General features: G+C 47.5%; 1 long non-coding RNA gene across 1 annotated transcript in view; it reads left to right on the top strand.

The window, feature by feature from the left end:
• Positions 1-208: 208 nt before the first annotated feature.
• LOC106005120 overlaps positions 209-7,727 on the top strand; it is an 88,489-nt gene continuing 80,970 nt past the window's right edge. Inside the window, exon 1 of the long non-coding RNA XR_006609187.1 lies at positions 209-478. This is a non-coding gene — a long non-coding RNA (uncharacterized LOC106005120). The remainder of the gene's footprint in view (positions 479-7,727) is intronic.

The following is a 7,727-nucleotide window of genomic DNA, read 5'->3' as shown; positions in this document are numbered from 1 at the left end:
ACTTGGACAACACAGGTCATTTCCTTCCTACTCCCATTTTCCTTCTGCAAGTCTCAGAACATAGGAACGCTTCCCCTCTACTTCTCCCATTTCCCAAGCAAAGTCTCAGTGGCAAAAGCAATTGCTCTCTTGCACACACTTCCCCTGTTCTTTCTGGTGACCAACCATAGCACCAGTCCAGGCTTTGAGAAGTAGGGTGTGGGGCACGAGGGTGAAGATCACGAGCTGGTCCCTGTGGCTACCCAGGCTGTGCCACGTGTCCCTACAGGCAGACACCCATACTGGGTAGCTCTGTCTCATTTCTAAAGAGGGGCCCATTACTCCTGAGCAGCTCAGGAGCACCATTGACTTTTTATGGCCCTCCCTCCAGGGCACAGGGGGAACATCCAAATGAAAGAAATGTTTACTGAGCACCTACTAAGTATGAGGATCCATTTTTGGACCAGTCATCGTTCCTGCTTCCAAACGGAGAGACAGGGTAAGTGGGAAACCACAATAATACTATGCAGAATAGAAGCATGGTCACAAATTCAGAAAGACTTCAAATGAAGGAGGAGTGGTGCTCAGTTGGGAGCTCACAAAAGGATGTGACGACTTGAGATAGAACAATCATGCCCATAATCTTTATTATTATGGCTATTACTATAACCACTTTTATTAAACTCTTACTATATCCAATGTACAGTGCTAAAACCTTGTACATTACCTCTTTACGAAAGCCCTTCCCTCTTAGATAGCATCACTTTGTAGCTAAAAAACACGAGACTCAGAGAGGGTAAGTAACTTTCTCCAGGCCACCCAGTGAGTAGATGGTTAGAACCAATGGTTTCTACTCAAATATGGAGGTGAGGTATTCCTACTGTAGGATGAGGAATGACAGTTTGGGGTGGCAAAGGATGGCATAATTTTGTTTGGACAGGGAAGCTGTGGAGGTAAGATAATTGGGACTTGAGGGCCAGTGGGGACCTGGACTTTGTCCTGAAGGCTGTGGGGAGACCAAAAATGAGAGCAAGACAATGATACAATGAGAAGGTGGCTCTAACTTAGCAACAAGTACAGGTGGGCTGCTGGACAGTGGTTGGGTTGAGAGACTGGGCTGTAGGATGGGAGTTGGGGGTGTTGGGGGGAAGGAGAGGAGCAACCTAAACCTGAACACCTGTGCATCATCTCTGGCTGTCACCATCAATGACATAGCAGAGAATGAGGTGTCTGAAGACAGCCTGTGTTCCTCTGAGGTTCTGCAGGCATCTGGGGAACTTTCCTGTCATTCAGGTCCATGAAAGGTACCAGTGCAGGGGCTGGTACTCTTTCCTAATCTGCAGTGAACAGAGCATCTTACAAATCAGGGCCCTTTGTGCATGTCCAACTTGTACCCTTTCTCCATCACTCTCTTGTCCCCACTCCCAACCCCCCACAGCAGCAGAGCCAAATGAATCATAGAATTCTTTTAATGGAATCAGACTCCAAAGGAGAATGCCTGGGTGGAAGCAAAGGGGGGATTCTGAGTCCCCAGCCATCTTCAGAGGACAAACATGAGGTGGATCAGAGAGAGACAGGGTGGAGGACAAGCAGTGAAGAGTGCCCAGCAATGGCCAGCTCCCTGATACCTGACAGAAACCCCCTGAGACCACCAGTGGGCACACTCTCTAGTCCAAGCTCCCGAGGAGCTTCCTGTAATGACTTTGGCTAAGGCCAAGGCAAAAATCAAAGTCATGGAGATCTTTGCCTCAGTCAGGTGAGTTATTCCTCTGTCACTGTGTTCTTCTTGGTGCTTCCGAAGAGCTGTTTTTTCATTTCAGAGAGCGGTACACCACCCATTCCAGCAAGGGATGCCACCACCATGATAAAAAAATAAGGGGGCCCCTAGAGACTATCTAATCCAATCTGACAGCATGCTGAGTGGGCATAAAACTGATTGAGACTCACAGAAGGTCCTGTCTTCTTAGTTTATTTATTATAAACACATAATGCTTGGTTATGTGCCATGCACTGCTCTAAGCACTTTGTTAGTTATGAACTTACTCAATTCTCATGACAGTCCTATAAGGGAAGTACTTTTGCTCCATTTTACTGATGAGAGAACTGAGGTACAGTGATGGGAAGTGGGTTGGCCAAAGCCTCACCTTAATGGCTAGAACAGAGTTGAGCCTAGGTAGTTTGGCTACCAGGTCCGAATTCTGTACCCCAATACTCGGTTACTTTTTATTCTAATTTCCAAGCTAAGACTCTGGCAATGCCTACAAGAGAAAGGGAGAGCAGAGCAAATGATTTCTAAAGTTACACCAAACTAACACTTTGTGATTCAGTAGAATCAGCAAGTGGTTAGGGCTTAGGCTGTGAGGTATCAATGGACTGTTAAATATGCTTTGGTGTGACATAAATCACCTACGTCTGTTAATTTCACTGAGTTGGGGCATGGGCTTGCCACGACCTGGACTGTGAATTGAGTGGATCTATGGACCCACTGTAGGGCCCCAGATCTTCACACAAGGACTCACTTATATCACACCTGTTCACAACCTTTACCTGGTGAGATCGTGGAAACAGTGCTCAATCTAAGCAAAGAAGTGAGGTGGGGAAGTAACCGTGAAGATATGGGCTGCAGGGGTACAGTGATTCAGCGAGATGTGGCCAGGAGGGAATGCTTGGCCTTAAGTGCTGGCCATGGAGTCAGAGGCTTCAGTTTCCTTAGCAAGGAGGGTGAGCCAGATGATTGGCTGTTGGCAATGGGGTTACTTGAGTGGAAGAAATATAATCTTTCTGGTGGCCCAAATAAGAAAGGCTCTGTATGGAGATACAAGCTCAAATTTCCCAGTTTAAACATTCAAATGGGATATAGCTAAATTCATGATGTGGATTCCCTGGTGGGAAGATAGGAGATGCGGTGGAAAGAACACTGGTCTGGTGTTGGGGGCACCTAGGTTCCAACCTTGCCTCTGTTAGGAAACTAGGTGAGAAGCATTTGGTGAGTCATGGCCCCCCTTGGCCTCAGGTCACTAGTGACGGTGACTATTGAGTACCTTCCATCCCAGGAACTGTTCTCAGAGCTCGAGATGTATTATCCTAATTCTCATCGTGGTTCCATGAGTGAGGTACTGTGATGACCACCGTCACTCAGAGGAGGAAAAAAGTCTCAGACAGGTGAAGGAACTTGTCCAAGGTCATTCACTGGGCCACGGAGATGGGAACTGTCCCAGACTACCTCCCATGCTCTGAGAGAAACCTATACTACCTTTGTCCTGACCCTCAGAGTAGTTGAGGCTCTCTGGATATACTATGTACAATTCTGTTCAGGATATTTGTGCTGAAGATAGTCCTTCCAGAAGCAGCACGTGTTTGTTTAGCACTCTTGACCGAGCCAGTCTTTGCTCCCACATTTGTTTCAGTGAAATCTGGATGATCAGTTCTGTGCAGGCAGGGTTCCTCATGATATTCCTCATGATAAGCACAGTGCCTGACCCACAGTATGTGCTCAATTAATATTGGTTAAATGAATGTATAGAAGAACAATTGAACATGGTGGGGGCAGAGGGGCAGTTGAAGAGATGGGTAATAGAAGGGAAGAAGAACAGAATGATCTCCCTGGGGTGTGAGCTGGTCCACACATTCTGAAAGCTGGAGGTCTTCCCTAGGAGATTTGGGCTTTTATTTATTTAAAATTTTTTTTTAAAGATTTATTTATTTGAGAGAGAGAGCAAGTGAGCAGAGGGGAGTGGCAGAGTGCAAGGGAAAGAGAAACTCTAAGCAGAATCTCTGCTGAGCACAGAGCCTGAAGCAGGCCTCAATCTCACAACCCTGAGATTAGGACCTGAGCCAAAACCAGGAGTCAGACGCGTAACTGACTGTGCCACCCAGGCGTCCCTTGGCTCTTAGATTAAAAGCTGCAATGTGGCATGTGATCCTCTTGTAACAAACTCTCCACTGAAGAATCCACAGATGGAGGTGTCTCCTGAAGCCTGCCCATGGGGGTCTGCCTGCAAAAGGAGGGCCTGGAGAGTGGGGCCCAATTCTGCCTGCTCTCAGGGAGAACATGGGGGAGCCCATCAGCTGTTCAGGGCTGGGCTTTCCTCCTCTACCTAACTTCTCCTCTAGCCAGCTGTGGTTGGGAGTCTTATGTACCCTCTTGGGTCCCTACCCAAGCTTTCCTTCATTTGTATGGAGCATATCAGGCTCTGGTCTTTTGTGCCACCTGCTGCCCATCACAACTTACCTGTGGCCTCTGGATCCTGTCCTCTGCAAAGTGACATTTCTCTTGACTCAGATGAACACTCCTGATGGTGTGCTCAGGAGTATTCATGTGCCTTATCCTGGTCAAGTAATCATACTTTCCAGTGCCCTGGAAGACATGGTTAATGATGGGACTTTTCCACCCTGGGATAGATTGATGGAGGAAAGATTGCTATTAACTGCAGTGATCACCACCACTGATACAATTGGCAAGACCTTACCTCATCCTTTGTCTCACTGACTGTCATGTGAAAGGGGCAAGGACCATGGGGGCACGCCATGAGGCCATGAGAGGATGCCTCCTGGTCCTATCTTTGCCACCGACTGTGTCACCTCTTACTTCTTTTTTTTAGATGGCAGAAGGTTGACATGGTGAGTCTGGGAATACTTTGGCTTTATCCTGCCTCAAGTCTAAGTATTAGGATCTGGATTTTACAGAGAGCAAATGAAGCATAGATGGTCCAGACCATTTGGATTCCACCACATTTTTACATGATTTCCTTGCATGGCATTCTTGCCTTTTTCTTACATCCTGACTTTGCATGGCTTCTCAGTGTGTAATGTGCCCATCTGTCCTGAGACAGGCAGGATTATCCCCACAGGTGAAGCTCAGAGACTCAGAGACATTGAAGGTACTGCCTAAGGTCACACAAAGCAAAATGGAGGAACTGGGATTTAAACCCAGGTTCCAAGACAGCCAACACTGCCTGTGGGATTGGTTGGGCCTCTTGGGAGCTATTAGTATGCTTTTATGCATGTCTGTGTGTGTGTGTGTGTGTGTGTGTGTGTGTGCGCGCGCGCGCGCGCGCGCACTTCCCTGAAACTTGGGGCCAGAGTGGCCCCAGGGAATGACAGCCAGGCTCTGGGGTAACTCTACTTTGGAAGGACTTAGCTACCAGCTCCTCCTCAAAATCCAGCCCACCAGACTCTGTTATGCCTGCCCTTCTTCCACCTCCACTGCAACCAATTTCTTGGCTATGGTAGCTGTGTGCCTGGTGTTCCCTATTTGACCCTCTAAATCCAACCTCCTTCTCTTCCCCCCCTTCAGGAAGCTGATCTTGTAGAGATCAGTAAGTTCCATGCCCTCTGGCTTCTGGTTGGACTCACTGATTAGGTGATCAGAGGGTGGGAGGAGGGAGAAGTGAGGATCTATCATCCCATATCTCCCTCCCTGCTGGCTGGATGTTAGTGGAGGCTGTATATTGCCATGAAAGGCCACAGTTCCTATCAGTGGCCCTCTCCTGTAGCCTCCTGGCATGGCCACCAGATCCCGGGAACTGCCTCTCTCTTTGTCCTTTTAGATGGTGGACTGGTAGCAGCTCCCAGTTGTTGTTAGCCCCAGTATGCCTCACCATCTCTTGGGTTTACTTAACCCTGATCACACCTGTATATATTATTCTTTAATTAATCTCTCTTTGGTCACCCTGTTTTGAGTGTGTCCTCTGCTTCGTCCTAGGACCATGACTGATATACAATGTGCCTCATTCTTCCTTGCTTCTGGTCTTCCATTTTTAAAGAAACACTTCTCACCCCTGGCTTTTCACATGAAAGTCTGCAGATTTTGCTCCTCAAAATATTTCAGTGGAAAACAAAACAAAGCTAGAAGGAGAAGCCAAAGGTTAGAGTTGTGTGGGGATTTAAAGGCACTGGGGTTTGGACCTGGAGGCTGGAGAACCAAGTTTGTTACCTCCTGGATCTGTCACCATGCTGAGTCTCTTGGCCTTTCCTTTAAATACAATAAGAGTCATTTTTGCCTTATCTTTCCCATATGCCTCTTGGGAAGATCAAATGATGCCAACACCAGTGGAACTGCTCTATAAATGCTGAAGCATTTTATGAGCATTAGGTGTTACTGTTGTTGTTTTTATCATACACAGCATATGGACAAAATCCTCAAAAGGCCATGTGCTTCATTTTCCAATGCACTCAGATTTCTCTGTCGCCTCTGTGCCTCCTGGATTAGAAGAGCTGGCATTTGCGGAATCCAAGATTGATGTCTAGGAGAATTTGCCAAGCATGGTCCCACATGAGCAGTGCTAAAAATACCTTTGACCTCAGTGGGAGCATCTCATTCCCAAGGGGGTGGGCCCAAGGGACAGGGACTTTGTGAGGAAAATGACTTCCGTCATTCATCTGCTGGGGTTATGAGAGGGCAGGAAGAAAGTGGCTGTCACAAGGTCGTCCTTTTGAGAGCCAGTGGGAACAGTGATTTGATCTCACTGTGTGCTAAGGTGGTGGGTGGGTTGGAGAGGATTTACCTTAACCTTTTGTACTTCTCTATTAGAAGGATATGGCTTAGAGCTCTTCCTCATGGCTACACCTCTCAGGAATGTTTCCAGACTGCCTTGTAGAGATGGATGGTAGACACCCAGAGCCAGAGGAAGGTAAGGAGGTCATTCTAAGATCTTGGTTTGAAGAAGCTGAGTTCAATCCAGAGAAGAAACATCTAATCCAGGAGCTTTGGTTTAATATTTCCAGATCAGCGGTTTTCCAACCAATTCTTAGAGCCCTAGACACTTGCTATTTCCAATGTGATCCATAGATCACTGGCATCAATGTCAACTGGGTCCTATCCCAGATCCCTAAGTCAGAATCTGCATTTTCACCAGATCCATCCAGATTATGATGGGCATTAAAGTCTGAGAAACACTAGTTTAGGATCTTTCTGAAATGCCTGAGGAGGCTACCTGTAGGTAACTTCCAGCTATGTATATGGGGTCCCATGAAGAACAGCAGGTGAAAAAGGGGACCATTGACATTTTTATTATTTTTATTTATTTATTTATTTTTTAAAGATTTTATTCACTCATTTTACAGGCAGAGATCACAAGTAGGCAGAGAGAGAGAAAGAGAGCTGGAAGCAGGCTCCCTGCTGAGCAGAGATCCCGACTCGGGGCTCGATCCCAGGACCCCGGGATCATGACCTGAGCTGAAAGCAGAGGCCTTAACCCACTGAGCCACCCAGGTGCCCCCCCACTGACATTTTTAAAAGAAGAAAAAGGTTGAAATCAATGTGGTCTTTCCCTCCCTTTGGTAGAAGAGGAAATTGTGCTGAGGCTAGGACCCTGTTCTCCATCTCTCCTGAGGCCAGACCCTTGTCCTCCTGCTGTTCTCCTGAGCTCCTCAGATGCCTAGCACAAGCCTGCTGCAGGGGAGGCTCCAGAATCAGGGGCCGGGTCAGGGGACTAGTGGGACTTTATAATGTTTCCCAAGCCATGCGGCCCCCAACTCTGACGGCCTAGACTTGCCAGGGTGGCCTGGTGGGCACCGAGGACAAAAAAATAGTTTGTCATGATCTGGGAGTTTAGGGCTCAGCTTGGTACTTTGAAAAGAGAAGACAGAAGGGTATGGAGTTCCTCCTCTGTAGGTAGGATTATGTGGGGAGCTTAGTGTTTGTTGTATGAAGAACAGCCTGGCAGGAGCTGAGAAGAGATAAGTCTGCTTCCAGCTGGGATCTGGGCACAGCCTCAAGGTAGCAGGTTTTTAGGATTTCCAGCAGG

Source organism: Mustela putorius, unplaced genomic scaffold, assembly GCF_011764305.1.
Source record: "Mustela putorius furo isolate JIRA1106 unplaced genomic scaffold, ASM1176430v1.1 tig00003834_pilon_pilon_pilon, whole genome shotgun sequence".
Taxonomy (NCBI): Eukaryota; Metazoa; Chordata; class Mammalia; order Carnivora; family Mustelidae; genus Mustela; species Mustela putorius.
Note: the sequence above shows the minus strand (reverse complement) of the source record. Positions and strands in the feature narration are given on the sequence as shown.